This window comes from Gekko japonicus, unplaced genomic scaffold, assembly GCF_001447785.1.
Source record: "Gekko japonicus isolate JY-2015 unplaced genomic scaffold, Gekko_japonicus_V1.1 scaffold5361, whole genome shotgun sequence".
In the NCBI taxonomy this organism is placed as follows: Eukaryota; Metazoa; Chordata; class Lepidosauria; order Squamata; family Gekkonidae; genus Gekko; species Gekko japonicus.
Window position 1 is genome coordinate 23,460 of NW_015172711.1, and position 12,619 is coordinate 36,078.

At 50.3% G+C, this 12,619-nt stretch overlaps 2 pseudogenes; both read right to left on the reverse strand.

Moving 5' to 3' along the window:
- The window catches only part of LOC107119341, a 10,833-nt pseudogene extending 731 nt beyond the window's left edge, over nucleotides 1-10,102 (reverse strand).
- A 970-nt stretch (nucleotides 10,103-11,072) lies between these two features.
- LOC107119338 overlaps nucleotides 11,073-12,619 on the reverse strand; it is a 6,092-nt pseudogene continuing 4,545 nt past the window's right edge.

The window sequence follows — 12,619 nt, forward strand, 5'->3', positions numbered from 1 at the left end:
CCGCCTCCGCAAGGGCAGATCTGTGTGTTCCCCCTCCCCCCAATAGCTAGCAATCCAAAACAGTCCAGTGACACCTTTAAGACCAAGTTTTATTCAGGTACAAGCTCTCCGTCCTCCGCAAGGGCAGATCTGTGTGTTCCCCCTCCCCCCAATAGCTAGCAATCCAAAACAGTCCAGTGGAGCCTGAGTGGTGAGTGTTTCCTTCTGACACACATCCGGTGATGTCAGGGGGCGTGCAAATAAGTTATGCTAATGAGTTATGCTAATGAGCTCCTGCACCTCTTTTTCTATGAAATAACCCCTGGCTACATCACTTACTCTTAGGAGCAGTGGCAAAATAGTTCTGTTTCAGAGGGATTCTCTTGATGTGGGAGGTTGATTTGGTGATAATTTTTTTTAATATAAAGCTGAATGGTTGTTTCGATGGGATGCTTTAAATAGCTCGTGGGTGTTGGTGTTGCTTTTATGCTGGTTATTGTCCCAGGTTTCCATTTTAGTGGTTTTGGAGAGCTGGTGTAATGGCTGGAGTGGCAGTCTAGACTCTAGGTCAGGGGTGTCAAACATAAGGCCCGGGAGCTGGATCTGGCCCATACAAGGTTCTTATGTGGCCTGCAAGCAACTGATGCAAGGGAGGGGGTGCTGGGGGGGGAGTGGGCAGAGCCACTCCATTGGGGCTTTAGCAAGGCAGAACAACCTCGTCTGCAGCAGTCAAGCATTGTTGGGGACATCTGCCCAGCACTGCACTGCTTCCTCTCCAGTCCCCCTATGTGGGTTTTCCTCTGCATCCCCCACTCAGGGGACCCGGCTGCGGGGCTCTCCGTGCCTCCCCCTGGCCCCAGCGCTTTGGCGTGGGGAGCTGGGGGCAGGGCTTGCTGCTGCCACCATTTGCACCAGCTCCTAGACATATGCGAATAGCCCAGTAGCTCATTAGCATACCGTATGCTAATGAGCTCCTGCCGCTCTTTTTCTACGAAAAGATCTCTGAACTGCAGTAATGAGGGCTACAGAAAGAACTGTCTACAGCCTAGGCTAGTCTGTAGAAATATGTAGGTGTAGCTTTCTTAGAACTCTCAGAGAGTTCTGAGAGAACTCGGACTGGCCCAAGATCACCCGGCAGGCTTCATGTGGAGAGGTGGGGAATCAAACCCGGCTCTCCAGATCAGAGTTTCCTGCTCAGAACCAATGCTCCCTCTAAGCTGTGGGGGTCTTGTGAGCAAAAATTCTACTTTGTGAGCTACTGGCATTAAAGTTGTGAACAAACGATTTGGCTGCCTAAATTAGCTTGCTCGGGAGCCATCCTTCCCAAGATCAAGTGATATCCCCCATCTCTTTTGACTACATTCTGGACCTAAAACGGCTTCCCTAACCCTGCTAAAAGTCACAGCCGTGCTGTAATTGATCCTCCCCATAGGCGTAATCTTCGTGGGGGCGGCGGGGCTTCAGCCCCCGCCGAAATTTTCAGGAAAGTGCTCAGCCTCCCCCGGGAGTCACTCTTGCTCCTAGCACAGCAATGCCTCTGGCCCAGCCCCAGCCCCCCCCGGGAAATTGGAAAGTCTACACCCTTGATCCTCCCCTCCTCTTTTCCCCCCGCTAGCCACGTGAGATCCCTCCCACATCAGAACTGGGGCTGGAACGAACCTTTTCTCATGAAGGGTGACACATTTTGGTTCATGCTGAAAGGACGCAGTGTGATGTGGTTAGTCATTGGGTTGGCTTTCATATTGTCAAACTTTCTGTGCTCCACAATCTTGTTCAGGACTGGTTCTGAGAGCTCGAAGCCCAGGAATTGGGCCACCTTTCAGATTTCCCGGGCTGGGTCCTAACAAGGAAGGGAGACAAGATGATTGACATGGAGCATTATGGCTGCCTCCGAGGCTGTCCTAAGGGCCAGTTTGTTTCTCATTTACAATCGCAATTGGCCCAACAATTATGACGCCAGGAACAGGACCACCACAGAAAAGTCCTTCGATATGAAAACACCCATGATTAGGGAACTGCTGCCAGAAGGTCCCAGCCTTGGCATAAAAATTGCCTGGCTTTAGAGCACAACTAGCAGTAGAGTTCCTTCAAAGCTAAAAGTACTACTGCATCACAGGGAGGTGTGTGCGTGTCAGTAAACAGCTCACCACTTTCAAATCTTCATAAAAGAGGAACAGAATTGGGCGTTGGTCCCTGGCTTCCCACCAACCACGGACATGGTCAAACCAAGATCCCCAGGCGACTGCAGAGAGACACAAGAGGTGTATGGTGTGCCCATGGCCTTCTGATTCGCACATTATCCTAGGGTTGCTAGAACTCCGGTGGCAGCATGGGCCCCCCACTGCCAGCCCCTGCCCCACAGCTGCCCATCAGCTGGCCGGTGGAGGGACTTACCAGGAGAACGAGAAAGGCCCAGACCATTTGCCCACAGGAAGTGACATCATCATGCCAGAGACTTCCAGGCAATGTTCTGGTATTTGGGCAAAATTCTATGGTAGAATCCGGTTTAACCACAGAGTGTCCAAATTCCAGAGTGTCATCCAGAAGTCGCTGGCATGATGATGTCACTTCCTATGTGACGCCGGCAACATGGTCTGGGCTTTTCTCCTGGTAAGTCCCACCCATCTCCCGCCAGGAGGATCCTGGCAACCATACTTTATCCCCTCCCAAATCTAGCCTGCAATTTTTGCATAGTTGGGAAGAAAACAGTGAAGACGTCTTATAGCTCCCTCCCTCCAAAGATAGTTTTATTTAGCCTAATCACTTGAGACAAACCCAGAATCCCTCTCCTCCTCTCATATCTAGTAGTTGAACCTTGGGGGTGCTGTCCTCCTCCCTAGACCAACCGGCTTTCTTTCCCCAGGGGTAGCATCCACTCACTCTTCCCAGCAAGGAAGTTCTCCAAATACTGGTCCCAGTTCCCTGGTTCTGGCATCATCAGGGTCATGCGGTGGAAGTGAATATAAGACACTGCATTGTCCTTGGGATTCCTGGCTACATAAATGATCTGTGGAAATACAACAGAAAGAAGAGAGAGAACCACACAGAGTTCAGGATCCAGACAGTTCACCCTCTGCCATCATTTAAATCTAAAAGGCACGCTGTCCTGCCATTTGCCAACCAATACTTAGATAAGGGGTCCCCAACCTTATTGAGCCTGCGGGCATCTTTGGAATTTCGATGCAGGGTGGTTGGCACAGCTGCAAAATGGCTGCCACAAGAGGCAGAGCTAGGGTTGCCAGCCTCCAGGTGGGGCCTGGGGATCTCTCACTTTTACAACTGATCTGCAGCTGACAGGGACCAGCTCCCCTGGAGAAAACGGCCGCTTCGAAGGGTAGCTTCTATGTCATTGTACCATGTGGAGGCCCCTCCCCTCCCCAAACTCCGCCCTCTCCTGGACCCACCCCCAAAGTCTCCAGGTATTTTCTAACCCAGACCTGGCAACCCGAGGCAGAGCCCATCACGAAATGTCAGGAGAGGGGTCAGGCATAACTATAATGGTAAATCTTCAACGTTCCAGGCAAAAGCTCTGCTCAACTAGGTGCATTTTTAAATGATCATATTGTTTTAATATCTTTTTGCATACAGACAGCTTACCTTCAGCCACATAGCTTTGTGCTGTGGTAGTAGCAGCTACCAAAGCAATATATTTTTTTTTTAAAAAAAGTTTGCATGGCCAATTTGATCTCTGTCGTGGTCTCTGTCACTGTGTTGCCATCCCTTCCAGGAAAACCCGGCCCCCTCTCTCTCTTTCACGTGGGTTGCCCAAAGTCAGCCTCCCAGGGGTGTCACTCAGTAGCATGCTAGATGGCCAGGCAGGCAAGGTGAGGACTTGTGCCGACTCTCTCAAGTTAAATAAACTTTATTTTTACAAGGTGCAAACTCAGGATATTGCAATGGACGGAATCTAGGTGCCCTAAGGAAAAGAAACCCAAATAGTTGCTGACTAAAGTTCTTACAGAATTCTACTCCTACAGACTAACACGGCTGCCCACCTGGGTCTAAAGTACTTACAGTTCATGTTACACCTGATCTCTGGCAGTTGTAGGATGCCCCTCTCCCTGGTGCACCTACAGCCCTCTTTAAGCATCCTTCTCCTCTGTCATCCTTCATGGCAAAACACACAGTCCAACACACTCAACCAAAGACCCAAGACTCACCGCCGTCTTCTCTCTCTCTATCTCTCTCTCTCTCTCTCTCCCCGCCAAACAAAGTGTGCTGCCCCCAGTCAGCGTTATCTGTAGCTTAGTAAAACTGTGCTGTATCTTTAAGACTTGTTGCTCCTGGGAATTGTAGTTCGCAGTTAGGGGGTCCCAGAAGCTTCCCTCTGACTGGCTCATTAAGAGCAATTTCCTGACTTTTATGGATCTTTTCCGTTTCTTTGTTCATCAACCCTTACGGCAAGGAGAGGGGAAGCCCATCTCTTCCTCACCGTGGCTATTGAACTAACCTAGATCACAAGATGTAACTTCCCACCCAGCTGTTGTGAGTACATGATCTGCTGAATGCGTGTGAAGTTGAATAAAGATGATTGAAGCTTTCTTCAGTGGTCGTGTGTTGGCTCACGCCTAGAGGTGCTGGCTTAGTCACAACTGGCGCTGGACGGGATACAAAGGAACAGCTCCCCTTTTCAGACCCCACCCCACGTGTGTTCTGGGGGCCTTCAGCCAATCTGTGTGCCAAGCCTTGGGGCTCAAACCCACCAAACCTGGACCCTCCCCTCAAGAGGTGTGAACACATCAAAGGGCAAGCGTGTTACCCCTCTCGCCTGGAGAAGGATGCTGTATCCAGCGAAGAGCACCTTCTTCCCAGCCACAGCGACACCTGGACAGCCCCCCATCCCCATAACTGTCAAGGCATCTCCTGCTCCCCTGCCTCTCATGGCAGCATCGTCTCCAGTGGCCAATCAGAAGCCCCGACCTGGATAGCCCAGGCAAGCCTGATCTTGTCAGATCTTGGAAGCTAAGCAGCGTTGACTGTGGTTAGTACTTGGATGGGAGACTTCCTTGCAGTACCAAGTTGGGAGGACAGAGGCAGGCTTTATTCAGCCACCTCTCTGAATATCCTCCAGGCTGCCAGTAGGGGTCAGTCACCAGAGGTCAACCTGACTTCCAGTTGCAGGCAGACACATTACCAAAAAATGCCCCCCCCTCCCCCAGAAGCCCTGCTGGACAAAAGCTCCACCTGGTCTTACCCACTTTCTAAAAACACTTAGCAGGTTCTGGGAAAGATGTTGGCTGATGCCCGCAGGCACCATGGCGCCCACGGCCTGTTCTGTCTGGCGCTCAGCCCCGGCTGAGCCAAGCACTTTTTCTAGGTGTGAGCAAATGCACAGCCAAGAAGAGACTTAAATCATCTTTATTTCACTCCACGAGCCTGCAGGAGATCATTACTCATGATCCAAACTGATGACTGGATGGGAACTTACAATTTAGTGATCCAGGTAAATTCTAATAGCTATGGTGAGAAAAAAGATGGGATTCTCCCGTCTCTTTGCTGAAGAGTAGAACAAAGAAAGCAGGAAAAGAACAATAAATCCTATTTTGTGCCTCAGAGCTACAGGCAATGACCCTTTATGAGCCAGTAAGGAGGCTGCTTTGGAACACCTAACCTGGGACTACGATCCCCAGAGTCAGGGGTCGTTTCGTAGAAAAAACAGCCATTTAACTGACCACTGTTACTTACAGTTAACTCTGCCAGGGGCAGCACAGGCGCCATGTTGGGGATCCCTGACTTAGATGGTTAAAAAAAAAAAGCCAAATTAAGCTCTGCACATGTACAGAAGCACTCACTACACTTTACACATTACCAGCTTGAGCCAGGAAACTGAAACAGGTCCCCAAGGACTTGTCCTCACATTAAGACTTGTCCCCTTGTCAGCAATGTCGCCTCAGTTGTCCTGACCTTACAGTTCTGCTCCCGGAAGGAAGGCGGCAGAAGTCGAAGTGGGAGGTGAGATTTGAGAGAGCAGGGAGAGGGCATCGCCTCCGCCTCTTCCAAACCTAAAATGCCAGAAGATGAAATTCAGTCTGTTGCCGAGAGATCTTCCCCCCGCTACCTTCACACATCTGTTTCCTGAAGCAGGACTTACTACTGACCTGTTGGGACTACTGAACTCTGAGGTAACAAATTTATGAAAGGCATTCGTTTGTACATGGGGGCCCAAGCACATTTCTGTGGGTCCCCTCCATGTTGGACCATGTCCACGATTTCCTGGATCCAGGTGGTTCCTGGGGAGAACAGGAGAGGGAAGATACCGAGGTATGACAATCCAGCCTGTTAGTCTCTCTGTGCTTTTTTCCTTGTAGCACTGGCAGTATGCCATATGTTATGTACATGGACCGCCACCAGAGGTCATTTCGGGGGGGAACGCGGGGGAACGCAGTCCCCCCGGGTGAGGTGCAGGGGGGCAGGGCACATGACGAAGCCCCGCCCCCTGCTTCCGGCCGCCCAGCTTCCAGCCCTCATTCAGCCAGGAGGAGGCAGGAGAAGAGGGAGGGTAAGTTGCTTCCTCCCCGACTCTCCCCACCCCTGCCTGCCTGGGACCAGGGAGGGCCTTGGCAGGGCTTCCTCGCACTCCCGCTGGCCTTGCAGGTCCACCGCCGGGCCCCTGATGTCAGGGGGTGTGGCATAGGCTAATGAGTTATGCTAATGAGTTCCCCTAGCTCTTTTTCTACAAAATGACCCCTGACCGCCACCAAGGGTCCACGGCACATGCAGGAGCTTGACTCCTGGAACAAAGGAAACTTTGGATCCTGGTTTCCCCCAGCCCCAACCAATAGCCACTTGGCGGGACATTCAAACCCTCCAATGGGAATAGGGGGTGCTGGGTGGATATGTATATAGTTGGCCCTGTCGGGCCGTTAGGATTAGTCTTGTGTTAAGTACAATAAACATGTGCAACCGCATGTTGTTGTCCGAGTCCTCCATGCGGCGAACCCAGTACTTTTCACCATATTTGTTCTCGATCCCCATTTACCTGCTCTTGGGTAACTGCAGATGAGAAGGTCATCAGGCCGGGCTTTAAAGACCCGTAAGTGGTCCCAGTTGTCTGCCGTAATGCACCAGCTTGCAGCACGTCACAGAGTCTAAACTTTCATGCTCAGATTTGAAATCCATCATCTGGTCAGACAATAGAACAGGCAGGGTTGCCAATCTCCAGGTGGGGTTTGGGAATCTCCTGGAATTACAATTGATCCCCAGATGACAGAGGTCAGTTTTCCTTGGGGAAAACGGCTGCCTTGGAGGGTGGACACTAGGGCATTATAGCCTACTGAGGCCCCTCCCCTCTGCAAACCCCACCTTCCACTGGCTCCACCCCCAAATCTCCAGGAAATTTTCGATTTGGAGTTGGCGATCCTTTTCTCCTCATGGCCCTATCCCTCTTTTTTCTGGTTCTGGCTGTGTCAACGGGCACGACCGCTTACCCACTTCAGTCTCCTCAGGCAATCAGAGGTCCTTTCTTTCCTCGCCTTTTCTGTCTTGCTTCCTTTGGTCTGTGCACAGAAGTTGTGTGTGTGTGTAAAAGAGGGGGAGAGAGTGCCATGAAAATGGGGAGGACATGGATTCTTGCCTGCGGTTTCTTGCCTGCAAGGATTGGGCGGGCTGCCTGCGTGGATTACGGGTTTAATTTTTGACAGAATGATATGTGCCAATGGCTAGTGGAGGGCAGAGGTTTTCTTTCACACAATTTCACCTTTGACAGAATGTGCCCAGGATCCTCAGTGATACAACTGACAAAAAGAGGTTTTAGTTAAAAATTAAAGTTTATAAAGGAATGGAACCAATTTTAGCTGCGAATGTAGAAGAAAGAGAGAGATGAAGAGACGGGACTGAAGGAAACACTGGTTGCTTCCCCCTGGGGGCAGGGAACACCTCCCTTGCTCTGGAAGGAGCCGTGGGCAGGGCAGGCTGGGTCCGCCTAACCCATCCTGGAGGCCAGCACTCCCTCTAAGCTGTGGAGTCTTGTGAGCAAAAAATCAACTTTGTGAGCTACTGGCATTAAAGTTTAGCTGGAAGTTTTCTTTTGCTGCAGCTTCTATGATTTTGTTATATAATGGCCCCGGTCACACGGAGCATTTGCCCCGCTGAAGGCATGGTCCTCCGGCGGATTTTCCGGGCGCGATCTCACTGGAACATCTGGGAGGCGTAGCACTCCCGTGGCCAACCCATGGCAAACCGCCGAAGCCGCGTAGTTAAAAGCTACCAGGATTGACCTATCAGCAAATGGTTTGCCCCGGGCTGCCCCCGGACTCCCGTGGGGTGATTGCGCCGGCGTCCTGTTTGCTGCGTGTGCCGACGGTGGAAGCCCCGGTGTGCCGCTGTCAAGTCTGATCGCCTAATCGCGCATCAGATTGCGACGGCGCAAAGAGCCACGCCTCCCCCCCCCCGCATTTTCTGTCCCGTGTGACCGGGGCCAATAAGTGATATCACAATGTAGTATTTCTGGAAGCCCATACATTCTTTCTCTTAATGTTTATGCACAATATAGAATTGATTGTGAGCCGCCCTGAGCCTGCATTGCGGGGAGGGCGGGGTATAAATTTGAATAATAAATAAATAAATAAAGTTGTGAGCGAGCGATTGGGCTGCTGCATAAATTAGTTGGCTCTGGAGCCATCCCTTCCTGAGCTAAGACAAAAATGTGTGAGCCAGAGGCTAAAAAACTGTGAGCTAGCTCACACTAACTCAGCTTAGAGGGAACACTGCTGGAGGCCATTGCTGCTGTTCCCCTCTCCTCACCCTTCCTTCACACAATTGCCTAGTGTGAATTGCTGTTTCAGCCCAGCACTATGATGGGAACCATGATGCGTTTTGCTCTCTGCCCCCCCCCCAATCTTCCCAGAGATGGCAGCCCTATGCAGTAACCTGGTACTCCCAGGGGTAATTTCGTAGAAAAAGAGGTGCAGGAGCTCATTAGCATAACGTATTTGCATATGCCACACCCCCTGACATCACCGGAAGTATGTCAGAAGGCAAAACCCACCACTCAGGCTCCACTGGACTACTTTGGAATGCTAGGTATTTGGGGGGGGGGATGTGCAGATCTGTCCTTGCAGAGGAGGGAGCGCTTGTACCTGAATGTGGGGGGGGAATCTGCAACTTATTTACCTGCTTCTGCTTCTTGCTCCTCGTGGTCTGACTGAGGGCTGCTGGGAGCAGGGGGCGGGGTTTGTTGCATGTGCCCGCCCCCTTGGCTCCTTACTGCCGGAGCTCCGCTCCTGCGTGCTCCTGCAGGAAATTACCCCTGGGTACTCCTATTCTTCTCTCAAAGCTGGAGACTGGATTGAGGTGTTGGTCCTGGCCACTGACTCTTTCCTCCTGTTTTTAGTTCCATTCTGTTCTCACCTTCCCTAGCGATAAAATTCAGTTCCCCTGCAGAAAATGGCAGCTTTCGAGGGCAGACTTTAGATAGCATCACACACCTATGCTGAGCTTCCTTCCCAGGCTCCACCCCCAAATCTCCAGGAATTTCCCAACCCAGAGTTGTTAACCTCATGGGATTGGCATGGACAAATACCCTGTGAGAGGGGTGTTGTAATAAGAAGAATTTCATGAGAATATGTGAAATAGCTGGCTGGATCCAAACCCTAAATTTAATGCCTTCAGGTGTAGCTGCAGCTTTAAACCACTTTCGGATCTCACCTAAACACGGTCTTTTCCCCTCTACAATCTGATCACAGAGATGTTGTGAGTATAAAATTGATAAATGCCTCACATATGCCACCCTGAACTCCTTAGAGGAAGCGTGGAGTACAAATGTTAGAAACCATTTAAGACCTGCCAATCAGAATGGGAATGATAAATGGACAACTGAGGCTGCAGTTCTACGGACATTTTCCTGGGAGTAAATTCCATTGAACAAAACATGACTTTTTTCCAAGTAGACCACTTTAGGATTTATCTCTAAATTACTTTCATTCCAGTTCATTTGCAAATTCATATACAATGATTAATGAAACACTGCACAAAGTTGGTTGTCCTTTGCTTACAGAGTCAAGGCATATTTTACCAAATAGGAGTGCTATCAACAGTCCAGGCACATTTTTGTGACAGTTTCATTGAGTCACCCGAAGGTGCGCTTTATCGCTGTGTATGGAAGGTCAGGCCACTTGCGCGACATGAAACTTACGGCAGTGCATCCCCACTTGCATTTCCACCAGTGCAAGATCTTGTATGACCAGTTTACAGGAGGAAAGGAGTAGTGTTGTTGCACAAGCAACAACTATAACCAGTTTATGGGAGGAAAACAATAGGTGCTGCACAAGCTCTTGCACAAACAGATCTGTGCTAAGCAGAGGTCATTTCGGGGGGGATCGCGGGGGAACACAGTTCCCCCGGGTGAGGTATGGGGGGCACACGACGAAGCCCCGCCCCCTGCTTCCGGCCACCCCGCTTCCGGCCCTCATTCAGCCAGGAGGAGGTAGGAGAAGAGGGAGGGTAAGTTGCTTCCTCCCCGCCTCTCCCCACCCCTGCCTGCCTGGGGCCAGGGAGGGCCTTGGCGGGGCTTCCTCGTACTCCCGCCGGCCTTGCAGGTCCACCGCCGGGCCCCTGATGTCAGGGGGTGTGGCATATGCTAATGAGTTATGCTAATGAGTTCCCCTCACTCTTTTTCTATGAAATGACCCCTGGTGTTAAGTCCATTTATGTTTCTGCTTCAGCATCCGTGGATCCTAGTCATTGCCTTTCCATTTTCAGCTCTGGAAAACTGGGTTTTTTTTATTGTTTCCAAAACCAGCATAACCTCTCAGACTAGAATAAAGAAGTCATGATGAAATTTATTGTGCCCTTTGTGTGGATGCCTCCCTGGCAGCAGAGGTTTTGGAGGATAAAATGGCCACATACACCACACTGAGCTCTTTGGACAGAAATGTATACAGCTTAAGACACAGACAGATTAAGAAATGGGCAACGGAATGGTGGTATCAAGCAAGGCTATTTGTTTAATTAAAATTAATTTGGAAATGAAAAATACAGACGTGATTAATTTTAAAAATCCACATGTAAAATTTTGATGCGGCCGGCCCTCGTTTGTGGCTTCATAACTTATTTTATTCAATGCACATGAAATCTATAGTTCTGGTATCTGGCACGTTTGGGTTAAAGTTTCCATGATGGGCCCAAAGATGTGCTTAGAGCTGCATGCGGAAGGTCAGACCGCTGCCCCCCAGTTCTCGGGCACAGACTTCGTCTAGGTATTCACTTTGAGCCACAGTGAAATGGTCCTTCCAGTCTCCCACAGTGCCTACAAGAGGTGAAGACAAACGGGGGGGGGGTGTCAGTGAAAGTGTTTCCTGACTTCCTTTTCTACTATTCAAATTTGGCAAATGTTAAAACTTCCTGTCCTCAGAGAACCCTGTTCCTTGCAAGTTGGTCTGCAAAAACCACCCAGCAACACATGATATATGATGCAAGACATAATGAAGCTACCTTATACTGAATCAGACCCTTGGTCCATCACAGTCAGTATCATCTACTCAGACTGGCAGCCGATCTCCAGGGTCTCAGGTAGAAGTTTTCCACATCACCTGCTGCCTGGTCCTTTTAAGCAGGGGATTGAACCAAGGACCTTCTGTATACCAAGCAGATGTTTTTTTTCATTGAGCCATGGCCCCTCCATCTGGCATAGAATCCCAGCTAGATCCTCTCAGAGGTCCAGAGATACCCAGGTCAGTTCCAGTGTCTGAACCCCCCGACACAATAATATGCCGCACATAAAATAAGGTGTATACAAAAGAAGGTTTTGGGAAGCCATCAGCGGTGGTGGGGAAAACGTGAAAGTTTTGCAAGATGATATCACGTAGAAGCCCCAAAATGAACCTCTGTCGTTCAGAAGAGAATATAGAGGGAAACATCTGTGCAGAAGCAGCCCATGTCAACTAGTGCACAATGTAAACAAATGTCTCCAGATTTATGTACTCTATCAGTACAGTGGTGAAGTCGACTATTAAGGAGAGATACCTGACCAAAGACTCCAGAGTAAACTCAGCAGTCATGGGATGAGAGGACGGGTTCTCTTGATTAAATGACAGAAGGCAAAGAGAAAGAATAATTAGACAGTTCTCACAATGGAGGGAAGTAAGCATTGGGGTTCCGCAAGGATTGGTGTTAGGGCCGGTACTATTTAATTTGTTCATAAATTATCCGGAACTAGGAGTGAGCAGTGCAGTGGCCAAGTTTGCCGATGACACGAAATTATTCAGGATGGTGAAAAACAAGGTGGTCTGTGAAGAGCCCCAGGAGGATCTCCACAAACTGAGTGAGTGAGCAACAATCTGGCAAATGAAGTTCAGTGTTAGTAAGTGTAAAGTGATGCACATGGGGACCCAGAAAACCCCAACTTTAAGTGTAGGCGAATGGAGTCTGAACTTGCTGAGGCTGAAAGGGGAAAAGGTCTTGGGGTCGTAGTAGATAGCTCAATGAAAGTGTCAACGCACTGTGCTGCAGTGGTGAAAAAGGCAAACTCTATGGTGGGGATTATAAAGAACAAGAGGGGGACCCGCGATACTCGCGGGGGGGGAGAAGAGCTCCGTCTCCTCCATCCCCCCCTCAATCTCCCCAAGGCTGCGGCGGCGAGGCCGGTCCTCCACCCCCCTCACCGCCCGGCTCGGCCGGGCTCCACGGCGGCGGCGGTGGCGAG